General features: G+C 47.7%; 1 long non-coding RNA gene across 1 annotated transcript; it reads right to left on the reverse strand.

Annotated features, from left to right (window-relative positions):
- Positions 1-155: 155 nt before the first annotated feature.
- LOC134807697 (uncharacterized) lies at positions 156-14,945 on the reverse strand. Its single transcript, XR_010148795.1, has 3 exons — positions 14,864-14,945; positions 14,393-14,534; positions 156-734 (listed from the first exon to the last, which is right to left on the reverse strand). It is a non-coding gene; the product is annotated as an uncharacterized LOC134807697 (long non-coding RNA).
- Positions 14,946-18,608: the final 3,663 nt, after the last annotated feature.

Here is an 18,608-nt window from a genome sequence, read left to right on the forward strand (position 1 = left end):
CCCTCCCCTGAAACGTTTTATGTTTCCAGAAGACCCTTCTCCTTCCAGGGCAAAGCCCTTTCAGTTAGGCAAGCTAGTTCCCTCAGTGACTTAAGATAAGGCTGTCCTCCTAGGCTGGACTTGGGCTGAATGCAAAAGGCGACACAAGGCAGCTGTTTAAAAAAGAATGAAGCAAATTTATATGCACCAACAAGAAGAGATTATTGCTCATTGTGACTTGGTGGCTGGGAAAATAAGGATCCCTATTAGATTGATGGATTTCACACCAAGGAGGAGGATAGAACCAGCCCTCCCAGAGGGCTGTGCTTGCTGCTGGCTAGCTGATGAGACACGTGGCTTACTTTACCCCTCGCTCAGCGCCAGCCTCAGCCTCCCTCCCTCTACACAGGGAAGACAGAGGTCAGCTGCTGAGGGCCTCCTCCATGCAAAAGGTTGCATTCCACCCTGCATTCAGAGGGGCACCCTCGCTAACCTCCATGGAGGCACCTTGCTTACATTTCTGACACCACAGCCACAGCGACAGCTCTGGGGCCCTACAGCTCCCCTCAAGCTGCTGAAATCCCAGACAACCAAAGCTGCTCATCCCTTGATGCCCTACGACCACCCAGCCAGGAAACAAATCCCCCCTCCTCCCACTGCCCGGACTCTGAGACAATCTCTGGCCATCTTCATGCAACAGAGTGTTCCATAATCATAGTCACACATTCACAGGAAGTGTTCACAGATGATTCACTCTATTAAAAAACAAAACAAAACAAAACAGTTAAATCATGAAGTGACAACATCGTTGTAAAAAGTTCTAACAATATGGAAAGTATATATAGTGAACATTAAAAGGTAAACATTCCTCACCCATTAGCCTAGTTTCTATCTCTGCTTTCGGAAGTAGCTATTAACACTTTGGTGTTTGGTGGTCCTTTCTAGACTCTGTGTGTGTGTGTGTGTGTGTGTGTGTGTGTGTGTGTGTTGCGGGATGGGGATAGAGTGTCTCTGTGCATGGGGGTCTGTGTGTGTGTCTGAGTGGATCCATCTGAGTATGTGTATTTAAAACACACGTAGGCTGGGTGTAATGGCTCACACCTGTAATCCCAGCACTATGGGAGGCTGAGGTGGGCAGATCACTTGAGCTCAGAAGTTCGAGACCAGCTTAGGCAACTGGTGAAACCCAAAAATGCAAAAAATTAGCTGGGCGTGGTGGTGTGTGCCTGTGGTGCCAGCTACTCAGGAGGCTGAAGTGGAAGGATTGCCTGAGCCTGGGAGGTGGAGGCTGCAGTGAGCTATGATTGCGCCACTGCATTCCAGCCTGGTGACAGAGTGAGACCTCATCTCAAAAACAACAACAACAACAACAAAAACACACTGGGAAAAATAGGATCTGAATACATGCACTATTCTTTAATTGTTTTTCCAATTAAAAAGAATCCTTTCTTGTTGGTTTAGATAAATAAACCTTTCTTTTTCAGACAGCTGCCCTGTGTCATCATTTACCTTCATCCCAAGTTCGTTCTAGAAGGCAGCTTACCCTGAGTCTTCAGGGAACTAGCCTGCCTAGATCAGCCAGAAAGGTGGAGAGTCAGCTCCCACCTCAAGAACTCAGGGCCTGGCAGCCGAGATGGGCACACATCTTTGAAGCCCCTACTTATTCCCACAAAGCAGTTCATCAGCTCCAGTCACAGAATCACTGGTCCCAGTGCTATCCTTAAGAATTTCGTGCTTAAGGCCAGGCTCGGGGGCTCACGCCTGTAATCCCAGCACTTTGGGAGGCCGAGGCGGGTGGATCACTTGAGGCCAGGAGTTCAAGACCAGCCTGGCCAACATGGTGAAACGCCGTGTCTACTAAAAATACAAAAATTAGCCAGGCGTGGTGGTGCACGCCTGTAATCCCACCTACTCGGGAGGCTGAGGCAGGAGAGTCACTTGAACCTGGGAGATGGAGGTTGCAGTGAGCCAAGATTGTGCCACTGCACTCCAGCTTGACCAACAGACTGAAACTCTGTCTCAAAAAAAAAAAAACAAAAACAACAACAACAACAACAACAACAACAACCACCTTGTGGTTGATTAACTGCAGGAGTGGTCATAACATAAAGAAGACCCCCATTAGGGTGTGGCCCCAAAGCACATGCTGGGGGTACCCCACAGCGGTTCACTGACAGCCTCAGGGCTTGCCAGAAATCTGACCCACACCTCCCCTCAGCTCCCTCTCAGCGCCGTGTTGGCCTGCCTGCTGCCAAGACAGGATCCAGGTGGTCCCTTCTGGGGCCCAAACTTTGAACACAGAGAGCTGAGATACCCTGGCTTGGACACTCACCATTGCCCTGAGCCTGGCTTGCTTGTTTCACCTCTCTGCGCTTCAGTGTCCCCATCTGTGCAATGGGGATGGTAACAATGGCAAAGATCAAGAGGGAATACGCCATAGTCATGGACCTAGAACTGTACCTACTTATAAAGTTATTTCACTTGGCTTCAGGAGAGATTTAAAGTGGCTTATACGAATACATGGTTATAATAAAATGCATATATTAAAAGTAAGGAGGAAGAAGACAAGCTAGGGTGAAGCCAGGGATCAGTCCAGCATGAGAATTAGACATGATCAAACACTTACCGTTGTTGGACCACAAATCTGTCTCTAAGCTTCCTAGTGGCCAAAACAAAAAAGGGCCAATGGATAGTTATGCCCTAGAGGCCTGTAAAATAAAGGCAGTTCACTTGCTCAGGTAATATTGAACCACTCTGGATGCTAAGGCAAGGCTTTTCTCCTTTGTGTCCTTAGACAAGGGACAGTGTGGTAGAAGGAGCGTCCTCCTCTGTGACATCTGTGAAGTGTGTGCCACCCCTTCTCACCTCTACCCTCCATGTAGCCTGCTGGCATCACCCCAAGCTCAAGTCAGCAAAAGCTATTGTAGCTGGGAGAGTAGTTTTCAAGTATGTTCATGTGTTTCTCTCTTTCTCCATTCTGTATATTTGCCTCTCTCCCCAGTGCCATTTTCAAGAAGAATGCCCTGAGGAGGACTGGGATTGTTACAGCAAGAATGTCAAGAGAAAGAAAATGTCCTTATACAGCCAGGGACATCCAAGGCATGGAGGCAAGATAGTTGAGTCTGCAGCATCTAGAAGTCAAGCTTTGACAAGAGAGAGAAGGGTTTCCTAAATTTGCTGAGTTCCACTAACATACTAAGAACCAGGCCTGGCGGACCAGATCCTGGAGTCTGACATAAGCTAAGAACAGGCCGCCAGGATGTGCTGCAAGCCAGCACCGCTTCTCTGACTTTAATGTGCATGTGAATCACCTGGGCACCTTGTTAACATACAAGCCCTGGTTCCGCAGGTCCATGGTGGGGCTTGAGAGTCTACATTTCTAATAAGCTCTGGGGATACTGATGCAGCTCGTCCGTGGCCCACTGTCTAGTGGCAAAGATGTTAAGGATATCAAGGCTAAAACTTAAAGGGATTAGAGCTCCCCTCCAGGCCCAGGAAACTGGGAAGAAGATGGGCTGAGGTTGGGGACCTGGGTGGTCACACTCGTGGGCTGATCTTCCTACTGCAGGCTAAAGTCCCAGGGTAGAGGACTGGATTGGTGGGAGTTGGGTGGGGTGAGCAGTTGAATAGATTGAGAGAAAAGGCAAACACAGAGTATTTTGTGCCCTGACCCCCATTTAGAACTTCGTTAGCCCGGTGGTGGTGGGGGCGGGGGGGCGTTGGGAAAGGGGAGGGTGCTCTGCTGAGGACAGGGGAGTATTTGGTTTGACATTCCCAAAGCCCTTGATGCCACGTAATGTGGGAGGAACTGGAAGAGATCCACTTTCTTGCATGTTCCCATGGGGGTTTCCAATGAGGATCTGGCTGGGGGCATAGGGTCTACGTGGGTCTTGGGCTTAATGGGAGTCACAACCATACTTCGGGGGTCAGCAGAGTTTTTGAGAGCAGAGGAGGTGTCCAATGGGTTGTGTAAGCTGGAGGTTACACTCACCAAGGATGTCAACAGCAGATGTTCCCAGGATTGCCAGAGACAGACTGGGCCAGCCCAGCTCATGGACCAGACAGTCACCTAGAGCAGAGAGCTGTGCAAGGAGCAGCTGGGGACCCATCCCACCACTCCCTTGAGCAATGCCATGAGGACTTCCAGAGTTCCTGGTACCACATTACCAAGAGGGCCCAGGAGAAGTGAAGTGGCTCATTAGAGTTGAACTTTGGATTCACTGAATATTTACCCCAGACGAATCAATTGATTAGCCTATCAAATGCTTCTCTCACTAATCATGTAGCAATTGTGGCAATATTAGATTTGTTACAGGTATCAGAAAAAATACCTTTGCTCATCTGGGTAGAGAGGGTGCCCTTTTTTTTTTTTTTTTTTTTTTAGCAGACATACAAAGGTGATCTATAATGCTGCTTAACGAATAGTCCTTACTGGCTGGGCACGGTGGCTCACACTTGTAATCCCAGCACTTTGGGAGGCTAAGGAGGATGAATCACTTGAGGCCTGGAATTCAAGACCAGCCTGGCCAACATGGTGAAACCCTGTCTTTACTAAAAACACAAAAATTAGCCGGGCGTGGTGGCACACGCCGGTAATCCCAGCTACTCGGGAGGCTGAGGCACAAGAATCTCTTGAGCCTGGGAGGCAGAGGTTGCAGTGAGCCGAGTTCACGCCATTGCACTCCAGCCTGAGTGACAGAGCAAGACTCTGTCTCAAAAATAAATAAATTAATAAATAGTCCTCACTGCTGTTGATGAAAATGCATACCTGGCAGCTTCTGGCTGGGATCAGCAAAGATGCAGGGACACAGGGCTGGGGCCACAGACCTGGGGAGGCCTGGGGGTTCAGCTGGAGGCATCCCCAGAAGCTACAATTTGAGCAGAAGTTGGGAGGAGAGGAGATACCCACATTGGTAAAGAGGGAGCAGAGAAGGGACATAAGAAGGTTTAGGCAAAGAATGGGGGAAGGTCCCATTTATTTGTCCGAGAGCTTCTGTTGCATGCCTGCCACGGAGCCAGGAACCGGGGAGTCAGAAAGATATTCCCTGCCTCATCAGGCTTGCTCTCCAAGGAGAGGATGAAAGGACGCTGCACACCTCTGACCTCTGAACAGGAGCACTGCAGGGAGGTGGTTCTGAGAACCAGGCGTTCAAAATAGTCCTGCCAGTCCCCCTACTGCCCTGCCCTCTGGCTGGAGAGTCTGGAGATGGGGATCTGGATGGTCGGAAGACCAAAGCAGTATATCCCTCACCCCATTCAGATATTTCCCAGGGAGAAGGGGGCAGCCATTTGTATTTAGAAAAACATTCCCAGTGAGGGTTCTCTTTTGCCCCTTTCCCCCAGCTTCCCCCAAGGACACACATGCACACCCACCCACCCCCACACAAACACACATGTGTGTGCAAGCTGATGTGTCCAGGGCCTGAAGTTCACGTTGGGGCATGAGGACAGGGGACATAATCTACTGGGAGCAGGAAGAAGACAAGTTGGAAGACCTTTAAAGTCTCTTAGAAGGGATCTGGCTTTATTATTACATATTTTTTCAGTTGCAAATTCACTTTCATCAAGTGCAGCCCCTTATTTTACCATGGGGACCCAGTGGAGGGGAGTAGAGAGGAGGGCTGGCCTGGGCTCACACAGAGCCAGGACTCACTGGGAGCCTGGTGACCAGGAGTGCTCTCCATAACTCGGAGGCTGCTGGCAGTTCCCCTCCAGCATGCAGGAGAGGATTAATTATTAATTTTGTTTTTTGAGACACATTTTCACTCTGTCACCCAGGCTGGAGTGCAGTGGCACAATCTCAGCTCACTGCAACCTCCACCTCCCAGGTTCAAGCGATTCTCCTGTCTCAGCCTCCTGAAGAGCTGAGATTACAGGCATGAGCCATCACATCTGGCTAATTTTTGTATTATTAGTAGAGGCAGGGTTTCGCCATGTTGGCCAGGCTAGTCTTGAACTCCTGACCTCAAGTGGTCCTCCTGCTTCGGCCTCCCAAAGTGCTGGGATTACAGGAGTGAGCCACCGCACCCAGCCTAATTATTAATTTTTATAACAACCCAGAAACGTATCTGTGAACCATGAGCCCCGACACTTCTTTTCCAATATCCAGCCACTTAATCATGGTTTTAGCTGGGTCAGCTAAAACAGTCCCATCAGCTCAGAAGTGGAAAGCAGTGAAGGCCTTTATCAGCCATTCCTGGGGTCGAAGGCCAAGTTCACTGGGAGCAGCTGGTGGTGTGAGAGCCAATAATATTCTCTAAGAATCTCAGAGGCCTTTGCATATCAGAGCTGGGCCTCATGCTATTCCCTTTCCTGGCATGAGTCATTTCTTACCTTTGTGTTACTTAACTGCAGTTTTCAAAGCACTGTCACAAGACAGGATACCAGACGATTCCCAAACAACACCATAACTAGACTGGGTAGATATTGTTCTCATGGAGAAAATAATGATTCAGAGAGGGAAGTGACCCATCCAAGGTCACACAGACACAAGGACTTCTGTCCTCTGAACGTGACCCCATCCCTGGGCACCTCCCACCTGGAAGAATCCCTGTCTGGGCCATTGTTTTAACACAGGAATATTAATTTAACCCAAGATCCTTGGGTGTGTTTTGGGGTTGTCCATACATCCTCTGAAAGTGTCAACAGCATTTGGGGCATTTGTCTGAGAGTCCATAGAGTTCATCAGATTCTCTCTGATGCTGAACAGTAAGAACAGCTGCTTTCAAATAAGTGGTCCAAAGTCCTACTGTGCGACAGTCACCTGCAGCCATGCCCACCTAATGGGGACTCCTTTTATTGGGTTCTGGGGTTTGCGGGGCACAGCCATGGCCCAGAGCTTGATCAGGCCAGGGAGCTTGCTGCCCAGAAATGTTTGGCTGCCCTTGAATCTGGAACTGTCCAGGCAGCAGACACCAAGCCAGGAGCACCAAGCCAGGCAGCAGACACCAAGCTGGGTCTGACCAGACACTGTCTTTGGAGAGCACAGGCAGCTTCCTTCCAAGAGGGTGGTTATGACTGAGGCAGGTTCAGACACGGCCGCACCTCTGAATAGCCCTGTCCTCAACTAGAGTCTCACCTGGCACTGTGCCCTTAATTTCTACTCCTTCATCTGTAAACGAGAAACACTAGTACCCATTTCATAGCTTTCTATACACTAGGGTGAACTGGCCACAAAATATAATGCAAAAAGTTCCCACTTACAATAGCAAAGCCAAGGAATGAAGTACACAGGAACTGTGCAAAACTCATAACAAAAAATCTGCTGAATGACACTGAGGGACATTAAATAAAAGGCAAAACACACCACACCGAGAACTCAACACTGTCAAATGCCATTTGCCCAAATGCATAAGTCTTATGCAATTCTAATAAAATATCTAAGGTTTACTTTTAATGTGACAAAATGAATTCACCTGGAAATAAATTTACGTATGAATGGAATCATAAAATTTCTTGTAGAAAAAGAACAGGGTGGTTCTGCATTCCCAGACAGTAAAATACATTTTAAAGCTTCAGTGATAAACAAAAAACAAAAAACAGTGTGAAATGGAAAAAGGACAGGCAGCTCAGTGGAAAAGAAGAGAAGGCCCAGGAACAGATCCTATGTATAAAAAGAAATTGGTAGTGTATGCTGAATGGGATATTCAAATCAGTGATGGAAAGATTCATTGTTTAATAAATGATGTTGGAATAATATGGAAAAACAAAGCTACTAGCCTGGGCAACATGGCAAAATCCCATCTCTACAAAATACACGCCCACAAACACACACAAACACACATACACACACACAAGAAAAGCTAGCCGGGCACGGGGGGCGCGTGCCTGTGGTTGCAGGTACTTGGGAGGCTGAGGATCACTTGAGCCCAGGGAGGTCAAGACTGCAGTGAGCTGAGATCTCGCCACTGCACTCCAGCCTAGGTGACAGAGTGAGATCCTGTCTTTAAAAAAGAAAAGAAAGGAAAGAAAGAAACAGAGAGAGAAAGAAAGAAAGAAAGAAAAAAAAAGAAAGAAAGGAAGAAAGAAAGAAGGAAAGAAGGAAACAAAAGAAGGAAAGAAGGTAAGGAAGAAAGGAAGGAAAATAAAAATAAAGCTAGATCCCTGCCTCATCCCAAGTTAAACTCACAATCTTCGTTTCTTCCTATGTAAGATGAAATAAAAATAGTTCCCTGATCATAATAGTAGGGGTGAAGAAAGATTATGCATAAGAATTTCTTAGCCCAATGTGCAGCTCATAGTCCCCACCCAATAAGTATTACCTCATATTATTATTAGTGTTATGATTAGTCCAGATGAATTATAATCTAAACATCTAATGACAAAATCATAGCACTACTGAAAATTTAGGCAAATACGTCCCTGATCTCAAGGTGGCAATGGTTTTCATAGAAGCAAAGGAAGAAACCAGCCAAGGCAGGGTGTACCAACAACCTTAAAATGTCCTTATCCTTTGACCCAGCAATTCCAATTTTATGAAGTTTATCCTAAGTATGTGCTCAGATAAATGTGCAAAGATGTTTATGCAAAAGTGGCTATTGAATGTTTTTTATAACAGCAAAAAATAGGAACAACTTAAATGTCAAAAAATGAACGGTTAAAAAATTTTTAGGCTGTGCACAGTGGCTCACGCCTGTGATCCCAGCACTTTGGGAGGCTGAGGCGGACAGATCGCTTGAGGTCAGGAGTTCAAGACCAGCCTGGCCAACCTGGTGAAACCCCGTCTCCACTGAAAATACAAAAATTAGCTGGGCATGGTGGTGGGCACCTGTTAATACCAGCTACTTAGGAGGCTGAGGCAGGAGAATCACAGAGGTTGCATGAGCTGAGATCATGCCAGTGCATGCCAGCCTGGGTGACAGAGTGAGATTCTGTCTCAAAAAACAAACAAAACTTTTGTTCGTCCACACAGTGGACTATGCTGCCACTAAAAATAAAAAATAATCTTACCAGCCTGGCACGGTGGCTCATGCCTATAATTCCAGCACTTTGGGAGGCCGAGGCAGATGAATCATTTGAGGCCAGGAGTTTGAGAGCAGCCTGGGCAACATGGTGAAACCCCCATCTCTACTAAAAACACAAAAATTAGCTGGGTATGGTGGCACATGCCTGTAGTCCCAGCTACTCAGTAGGCTGAGGCATGAGAATCGCTTCAGCCTAGGAGGTGGGTTGCAGTGAGCCGAGACTGCACCACTGCACTCCAGAATGGGAGACAGAACGATACTCTATCTCAAAAAAATAAAAATAAAAAATCTTGCTGAACACTAATTGATTGATTGGGAAGAAATACTTAGATAAGAGTGCTAACTATGACCAAAGAAGTATATATTGTATGATATCTTAAATATACCAAAATGTACACCAAAAGAGTTATCTCTGTGTGAGGGAGTAACTTAGTTCTTTTTCTTTATTCTTTCCAAACTCACTATAATAAACCTGCTTAAATTACAATTCTACCAAATTTAATAGGGATTTTTTTTCTTTGAGACAGGGTCTTGCCTCATTGCCCAGGTTGGAGTGCAGTGGCATGATCTTGGCTCATTGCAGCCTCGACCTCCCAGGTTTAATCAAACCTCCCACCTCAGCCTCTCAAGTAGCTGGGACTACAGGCACATGCCACTATGCTGGGCTAATTGTTGTGTTTTTGTTTTGTTTTGTTTTTATTTTTTGTAGAGATGGGGTTTTACCATGTTGCCCATGCTAGTCTCAAACCCCTTATCTACCTGTCTCGGCCTTCCAAAGTGCTGGGATTACAGACATGAGTCAGCCACCATGCCCAGCCTTAATAGGGATTTTAAAAGTTCATTTTACAATTTTTAAAAATTGAGGTCTGGGCTGGGTGGCTCATGCCTGTAATCTTAGGGGTTTGGAAGGCTGAGGTGGAAAGATTGCTTGAGGCCAGAAGTTTGAGGCCAAAGTGAACTATGATCTTGTCACTGCACTCCAGCCTGGGCAACAGAACAAGACCTTGTCTCTAAAAAAAAAAAAAAAAAAAAAAAAGTAAAAATTGGTGTATTTCCAATTTTTTGTGCATTTAAAAGTCAATTATTGAACAGAGGTTTTCCAAAAGATACTCCTTTTTTTTGAGTCAGAATCTCGCTGGAGTGCAGTGGCACAATCTCAGCTCACTGTAACCTCTGCCTCCTGGGTTCAAGCAATTCCCCTGCCTCAGCCTCCCGAGTAACTGGGACTACAGGTGAGTGCCACCACATCCAGTTAATTTTTTTTTTTTTTGTTTAGTAAAGATGGAGTTTCACCATGTTGGCCAGGCTGGTCTTGAACTCCCAACCTCAGGTAATCCACCCACTTCAGCCTTCCAAAGTGCTAGGATTACAGGTGTGAGCCACCGCACCTGGCCTACAAAAGATACTTCTCACCTTTGTTTCTCAAACTAGGGTAAATCTGTGGCATCTGCTAATAGGTTATCACAAGAACATGTGCACAATTTACTTGACTAATCCTCCCTTAGACGTTACTTTCATATGAAAACAAATCCAAATGAATTATAAGATAAATATGAAATGCTTATGGTTTCTTTTTCCAGATGGAGCAAGAGACCAGGCAGCCGTCGACCCCCAGATGGCGGCTGCTTCAGGCAGGTCCCTGTCCATGAGCTCTGCCTTAGCTGCTTTGGAGAGGAGGAGGGGCCTGGTGCAAGCCCACGGCACTGCAGTGACATTTGTCCCCACACCCGGGGAAGTGGCCAGTGGAGCCTTATGTTTTCTTGAAAGTTCAAAGTCTCAGGTGTCACAAGTCCCCTCAGCCAAAGATTCCTCAGGTGGAGCCTTGCTTCCCAGAAGCCTCCAAAACAAACAGCAATAAGTAAATGAGACCCGAGAAGCTGGCAGGCAGCCAGCTTGGGGCAGGATGCAGGGCTGGGGGTGGCGGGAGTGTAGAAGAGTCTGAGGGCTCCCAGGACACCAGCCTGCTGGGGCAGCTCCTTTCCAAGGACCTCATGCTTCCCTCAGCAGCCGGTGCCTCTGGGCAGGACAAGGTGCACAAAATGGGAATGCAGGCTGCCTGAGTGAAACTTGGCTGGGTCTGGGAGCAGGCTGGGCTGGCAGGAATGCTGTGAAGCTGGCAAATTCTGTGCAGGGTGAGGCAGGGCTCATACCAGCTGCCCGCATAATGCCAAGGCCTAGGGTGCTGACTGTGGGTCATCTCACCAGGGCAACCTGTGTCCCAGGCTGCTCAGGAAACAGACGCCCAGGGACCGAGCCTTGGCGTGTCTCGCACTTTCTGGGCCTCTGAGTCCACGGATATTAGCCCACACCAAAGAAAGAGGTTCACCATTCAGGGGCGTGGCGGGGCAGTGAACTTCCCACAAGCTCTCCCTGCTCTCACCATGGGCTGCAGCCTTGACCTTGGCTTTGTTTATGAGGGAGATGGTGAGGAAAGCCTTCCAGCAGGGGGGACGTGTGGGGGAGGCCACAGGACAGCCAGTATTCATGGAGCTTTTACTCCAGGTCAGACCCTGTAATAGCTGCAGACATGCATTTTCTCACATTTCTCGTCACAATTGCTGGATTATCTCCATTTCACAGGTGAGGAAACTCAGGCTTGGAAACAATCAGTGGAGATAGAGGAAGGTCACACAGCTAGTGAATTGCTAGCTAGGGGTGGACGGATATACACTCACATCCACCATGCTCCTGAGCTAGGCGCTTCCATTGCCCCAGCCCTGTGTCATTACGGAGCCCACCTCTAGGCCCAGCCACTGCCACCCTCCAGGCCCCTCTCAGCCCATAGCCCCCCTGTGCTCCCCTGCCTTGCATCCTTGATCAAGTCCCCAGGGATCTGCCCAGTTTCCTCTCTTTGAGAAAGCTGTCACTCCCCTCTCTGGCTAGGACATGGCTGAAGGTGGAGTGCTGACCTCCCTTCCTCTTCCTCCAACACAGGCTCATGGGCCTCTCCTCCCTGCTTCCCTGGGTTAGTTTTCCTCTGGAAAATCATGTAAGTGATCATCAAAATAGCAAGCATGAGTTTACAAAGGTTCTAGAACCAAGCTGAGCCCTCATATGCGCTCCCTGGTTGGTGGTCCCTGACTGCCTCTGAGAAGGACATTGGAAGCCCAGGTGGAATCTGAACTCTACATTTATTTCTAAGAGTTTAGAGTTTACTAAGACCCCCACTTTTACCCCCACCCAATTCTTTCCTTCCCCTAGCCCCTTTGTCTGGTCTCTTTTGGTGGCCAGAGGTAGTGAAGGCAGGAGGGCTCACATTTTCTTGGGTGGGCTATTTGCTTCTCTGTGTTTTCCATTCCATCCCACCCCAGCCTCCCCCTGTTCCCAAGGAAGCCAAAGATGGGGCATTAGATTTGCGTGTTTTAGTCTTCTATCTTCGCATGAGCAATGGCCAGACCCTAATTAACCCTAGAGATGAAAGCTGTGTCAGGATCCACCTGGGAGACCATACCTTAAAAACATTGAAGAGTGGGGCCTACTGATTTTGTTTTCTAAGCTAAGAAAAAAGGTTCGAAACAATAAATCTTTCTCTACGCAGGAGGAGCAGTGCTATTAGCTCATGGCTGCTGAGCCCATTGGATTTCACCCACAGCTGTGTGTGGGTCAGCAAGGTGGCAGCTTAGAGATGCAAAAGTGGGAAGGGGTCTGGGCATGGTGGCTCACATCTGTCATCCCAACACTTTGGGAGTCCAAGGCAGGAGGATCACTTGAGCCCAGGAATTTGAGACCAGGCTGGGCAACATAGTGAGACCCCATCTCTACAAATTTTTTTTTTTTAACTAAAAACCAAGTGAGAAGGGAAACTATTTCACAGAGTTGTTGAGTGAATTCACTAGACAACACTTATGCCATTCCTGGTACATAGAAAACACCAAATACATGTTAGCTGTGATTATGCTGTGGAATCATGATTCTTTGGGGCCCCTGACACTCACTGAACAATATGAAAATGTTCCATTTTCTGTACGTCACTTTCCTCTTTCTGTCCATAAATTTCCTTCCACCATGTGGCTGCGCTGGAGTATCTCTGAATCTGCTGTGATTTGGGGGCTGCCTGATCGTTCATTGCTCAATTAAACTCCTTTAAATTTAATTTGGCTAAGTATTTCTTTTAACAATGCAAAGTGCCGTATGGGTTGACTTAGGGATCAAACCCAGCCCAGGCCTCCCTGGGGAGGTAACGCTGAAGCGGAGTCTCAGGATGAGAAGGATTTAGCCAGGGGCTTTGCAGCAACTTTGGGCATTTTCCAAGAGCTTGGTTGGGCTAAAGGGTTGGCCTTGGTTAGGAGGGTAGACCATTCAAATGTACCTCAATGGATAAATGGATTTTAAAAATGTGGTATATACGTACAATACAATATTATTCAGCCTTAAAAAATCCCGACATTTTTGGCAACATGGATGAACCTGGAGGACATTATGTTAAGTGAAATAAGCCAGATACAGAAAAACAAATACTGTAAAATGTCACTTATATGTGAAATCTAAAAAAGTTGAACTCATAGAAGCAGAGAGTAGAATTGCTGTTGCCAGCGGCTCAGGGGAGGGAAAATGGGGACATGTTGGTCAAAGGGTACAAAGTTTCAGTTATGCAATATGAATAAGTTGTGGAGATCTAATGTACAGCGTGGGACTATAGTTAACAATTCTGTATTATATACTGGAAATTTGCTAAGAGGATAATTTTTTTTTTTGAGATGGAGTCTCACTCTGTCATCAGGCTGGAGTGCAGTGGTGCGATCTCAGCTCACTGCAACCTCCGCCTCCCCGGTTCAAGTGATTCTCCTGGCTCAGCCTTCCGAGTAGCTAGGACTACAGGCACGCGCCACCACGCCAAGCTAATTTTTGTATTTTTAGTAGAGATGGGGTTTCACCATGTTGGCCAGGATGGTCTCAATCTCTTGAACTCGTGATTCGCCTGCCTCAGCCTCCCAAAGTGCTGGGATTATAGACGTGAGCCACCACATCTGGCTGAGGATAGATCTTAAGTGTTCTCATCTCTCACACACACAAAGAAGAAAATAGTGACTGTATGAGGTGATGGATATGTGAATTAGCTTGATGGTAGTGATCATGTCATAATATGTACATATATCAAAACATCAAGTTGTACACCTTAAATATACACAATTTTTATTTGTCAGTTATATCCCAATAAAGCTGTTTTTGTCTTTTGTTTTTAAAAAAAGAGTTCAAAGTTCTAATACCTAAATTACTTTTCCAGGCCTGGTTAATTCCCATTCTCTTGCCAGTAACTTTTAGTAGAAAGAAGGACAGTCTCCCCTCTCCCTTCCCAATCCTCCCCTCCACCCTAGCCCTTGTCCCAATACAGAGGCTTTGATGAGTTCTGCTCTGAAGTGCCCAGTGGTCAATAAGCACCAAGAATCCTGACCCAGCCAGGCATTATCTCCCGGCAGGCTTGCTTTTCACCAAGGCCTCCTGGTACTCACATGTTGAAGTTATTTTATCTTGCCTTCAAAGCTTGTAGTGATCAGAGGTATTAAACTCTGGAGCCAACAGCTAATATTTGTTGAGCAAGATCTCATGCAATCTTTGTAGCAGCCCTGTGAGAGAGGTTCCCCTGCTATCAGCCTGATTTACAGAACAGAAAAGTCACTTGCCTGAGATTACACAGCAAGCCAAGAGGCTGAGATTCAGATTCATACATCTGACTCCCGAGTGCTTGGGTTTAACCCTCGAGCTCCTGTCTCTTGGCAGACCCCATGGATCAGTCTGCTAAAGTTGACCCGAGGAATTTCCCTCCTTCACCTCTGAGCTTATATCCAATCCTCGATCTTCAAGTTTTCATCACTCCTGGGATATTTCCCTTTAGAGGCAGCTGATTCACAGACCCATGGAGTCAGAAGTTTACATTTTACTGACAGATCAATTAGTCCCCAAGGGAGGATGTAGAGTCCTGCCTTGCAAGAAACCCCAAGGACCAGCAGGTCTCTCTGCTCCAGTGCCCCCGGGCCCCTTGTCAGCCATGGCCAGGGTTGGGACAGGCAGAAACCAGCCTGAGAAAAGCACGGAAAACAATGTCCAGAGCCATGATCACGGGTGGGTCCGGTGGGCTGCTTCCTGGCATGCTGATCTATGCTGGGGCTCAAACATCACTGGAGCGAGTGTGGAACCAGATGACTCAGTTTCTATGCACGTCTCCTCTCAACTGTGATGTGAAACTTGGTCTAGCTTCTGCCAAAGAAAACACAGCCATTGAGTAGGAATAAAATTTGTCCCTGGTCCACTCATTTCTATTGAAAATGTTCCCACAGGCTGCCTGGTACAACTTTTCCTGAAGTGGGTTGTGCCATGACAGGAGCTGTTTCCAGGGAATAAGTGGTTTATTAACTGAATTTAAAACACTTTGAGAGGCTGGGCGTGGTGGCTTACGCCTGTAATCCCAGAACTTTGGGAGGCCGAAGTGGATGGATCACGAGGTCAGGAGTTCGAGACCAGCCTGACCAATATGGTGAAGCCCCGTCTCTACTAAAAATACAAAATTTAGCCAGGCATGGTGGTGCATGCCTGTAATTCCAGCTACTCAGGAGGTTGAGGCAGGAAAATCGCTTGAACCCGGGAGGCGGAGGTTGCTGTGAGCCGAGATCGCGCCACTGCACTCCAGCCTGAGTGACAGAGTGAGACTATGTCTCAAAAACAAAACAAAACAAAAACAAACACTTTGATGGGTTGAGTTCCATGGCTAATGCCTGTAATCCCCACACTTTGGGACACCAAGGCGGGAGGATTGCTTGAGGCCAGTTTGAGACCAGCCTGGGCAACATAGGGACACCCGGTGTGGTGTTATGAAATAGATTGGTTTTCGTCCAAGAGGGTTCCTGGCTCATAACTCCCATAGCCCTTGTTTCAGTCTTTTGTTAGAATGTTGGGTGCATTAGGCCTCAGGGGCAGCCTCTGACCTTCTCCCACGCTCTTTTCACTCTAACATTACCTCGCCTTTCTGATTGTGGATTTTAAGACTCTCCCATGTGAGGGTCCCACCCTATGCCCTGGGGGAAAGAATGCTGATGTCAAGAAGCTTCCATAAAAGCTCAAGAGGACAGAGTTCAGGGAGCTTCTATCCGGATAGCTGAACACAGGGAGGTTCCTGGAGTGTAGTGACCAGGGAGGGCATGGCAGCTCCACACTCCTTCCCTGATACCCTGCCTTACATGCCTCTTCGTCTGTATCCTCTGCGATATCCTTTGTAATAAACCAGTAAATGTAATAAGTGTTTCCCTGAGTTCTGTGAGCTGCTCCAGCAAATTAATCAAACCCAAAGAGGGGGCCATGGGAACCTGAACTAGAAGCTGGTCAGTCAAAAGCTCTGGAGGCCTGGACTTGCAAGTAGTTTGTGTGGTGGGGCGAGGGGGCAGTCTTGGGGGTCTGAGCCCTCAACCTGTGGGGTCTGACACTGTCTCCGGATAGATTGTGTTGGGACTGAATTAGAGGACACCCGGCTGGAGTCTGCTGCTTGGTGTGTGGGGGAAAACCCTCCACATTTGGTCACAGAAGTCTTCTGTGTTGATGATTGTTGTGGTGTGACAGTTGACAAAAAACACAGAGAGAGCTTTCGCTATGCACTCTGTCTCTACAAAAAAAAAAAAAAATAGCCGGGCATGGTGATATGCACCTGTACTCCCAGCTCCTCAGGAGGGTGAGGCAGGAGGATCGCTCGAGTCCGGGAATTGGAGACTGCCAGGAGCTATGACTGCACCATTGGTGAAGGCTGGGTGACAGAGCGAGACTCTGTCTCTAAAAAAAAAAATTAAGGCCAGGCACAGTGGCTCAGGCCTGTAATCCCAGCATTTTGGGAGGCTAAGGCAGGCGGATCACCTGAGGTCAGGAGCTGGAGACCAGTCTGGCCAGCATGGTGAAACCCCGTCTCTACTAAAAATACAAAAATTAGCCGGACGCAGTGGTGCATGCCTGTAGTCCTAGCTACTGGGGAGGCTGAGGCTGGAGAATCGCTTGAACCCAGGAGGTGGAGGTTGTAGTGAGCCGAGATTGTGCTCCAGCCTGGGTGACAAAGCAAGACTCCATCTTAAAAAAAAAAAAAAAAAGAAAGAAAGAAAGAAAAAAGAAAACAAAACCACTTTGTTGTATCTCCTCTTGTTAGCAGTGTTGGTTGTGTACTGCATTAGCCAAGGGAGGGCTAGGCTGCGGTAACAAAGAGATCCAATACTGATGTAGGGCAGGGACCAGCAAACTTTCTGTAAAGGGCCAGAGAGTAAACAGTTTAGGTTTCGCAGGTCATATCTGCTCTGCTTCAACTGCTCCACTCGGTCCTTGTAGAGTGAAGGTAGTCATGGACAATATGTAGATGAATGATCGTGGATGTATTCCAATAAAATACTATTTACAAAAATAGGCAGCGCGAGTGTTTGCCCACCCCTGCTGCAGCTTAAAGATGATAATTTCTCTTCTATGTAACAATGGTGGAGTGAGTGGCCCTAGTTTTGGGCACAGTTGTTTAGGGATCCAGGTCCCTTCCATTGCAAAGGAGGCTGGGAGATGTGGTCTGGTTTTGTGTCCAGGAAGAGGGAAGAACGGATGTTGGCAGATGGCCCACAGTCTCTGCTTCCCCACCAGCTTCCATTGTCCCTGCCCCTTCTCACTGCCTCCTTTTTTTGTGCAGGTGTCCACTCTGCCCTACTCCCCGATCCCTATGCTCCTCTGCCTCCCCCTAGAGCCCCTGTCCCAGATAGTGCAGGGGCGGTTGACTCTACTCCTCTTTTTTTTTTTTTTTTTTGAGACGGAGTCTTGCAGTGTCCTGGGCTGGAGTGCAGTGGTGTGATTTCGGCTCACTGCAACCTCTGCCTCCCGGGTTCAAGTGAGTCTCCTGCCTCAGCCTCCTGAGTAGCTGGGATTACAGGAGGCCGCCACCACACCCAGCTGATTTTTTGTATTTTAGTAGAGACGGGGTTTCACTATGTTGGCCAGGCTGGTCTTGAACTCCTGACCTTGTGATTCACCCGCCTCGGCCTCCCAAAGTGCTGGGATTACAGGTGTGAGCCACCGCGCCCAGCTGACTCTACTCCTCCACTGGGGTTGGCCTGATGGGTCTAAAGGTCAACACAGGCCTTTTGTTACAGTGATTGGGGCAGGCACCTGGGCCTGAGCCCAGCAGGGCAGAGCATGCTTCCTGGCCACAGGGATGATTCAGGAGTGAGAGAATGTGACCTTAATGAGAGGGCTGGTTTGTTAGTAGTATCTGGAAAAGAAGTGTCCTTTCCCTTGAAAGAGAGTCTTTCTCTTCAGGGGGATGTGGTGGCAATTCTGTGGCTACTATAGCCATTTTTTAAAAAATTGCAGTAACATATTTATAACATAAAATTTATCATTTAACCTCTTTGTTTTTTTGAGATGGGGTCTCACCATGTTGCCCAAGCTGGTCTTGAACTCCTGGTACAAGCGATCCTCCTGCCTCAGCCTCTGGAGCAGCAGGGACTACGGGCGCACACCACCACACCTGGCCGTATACATCACATGTTGTTTATACATTCGTCTATCGATGGACATGGGCATCACCTCCACCTTTTTAGGCTGGTCACTGCAGCCTAAATTCTGTTTAATTCTGTTTTTAATTTTAATTCTGCTCCTCTGAGATGAGCCAGCTTGTGCATGAAGCAAGGCTTGAAGGAGAACACGGCTGCATGGATCGCT

This window comes from Pan troglodytes, chromosome 1 (assembly GCF_028858775.2).
Source record: "Pan troglodytes isolate AG18354 chromosome 1, NHGRI_mPanTro3-v2.0_pri, whole genome shotgun sequence".
Taxonomy (NCBI): domain Eukaryota; kingdom Metazoa; phylum Chordata; class Mammalia; order Primates; family Hominidae; genus Pan; species Pan troglodytes.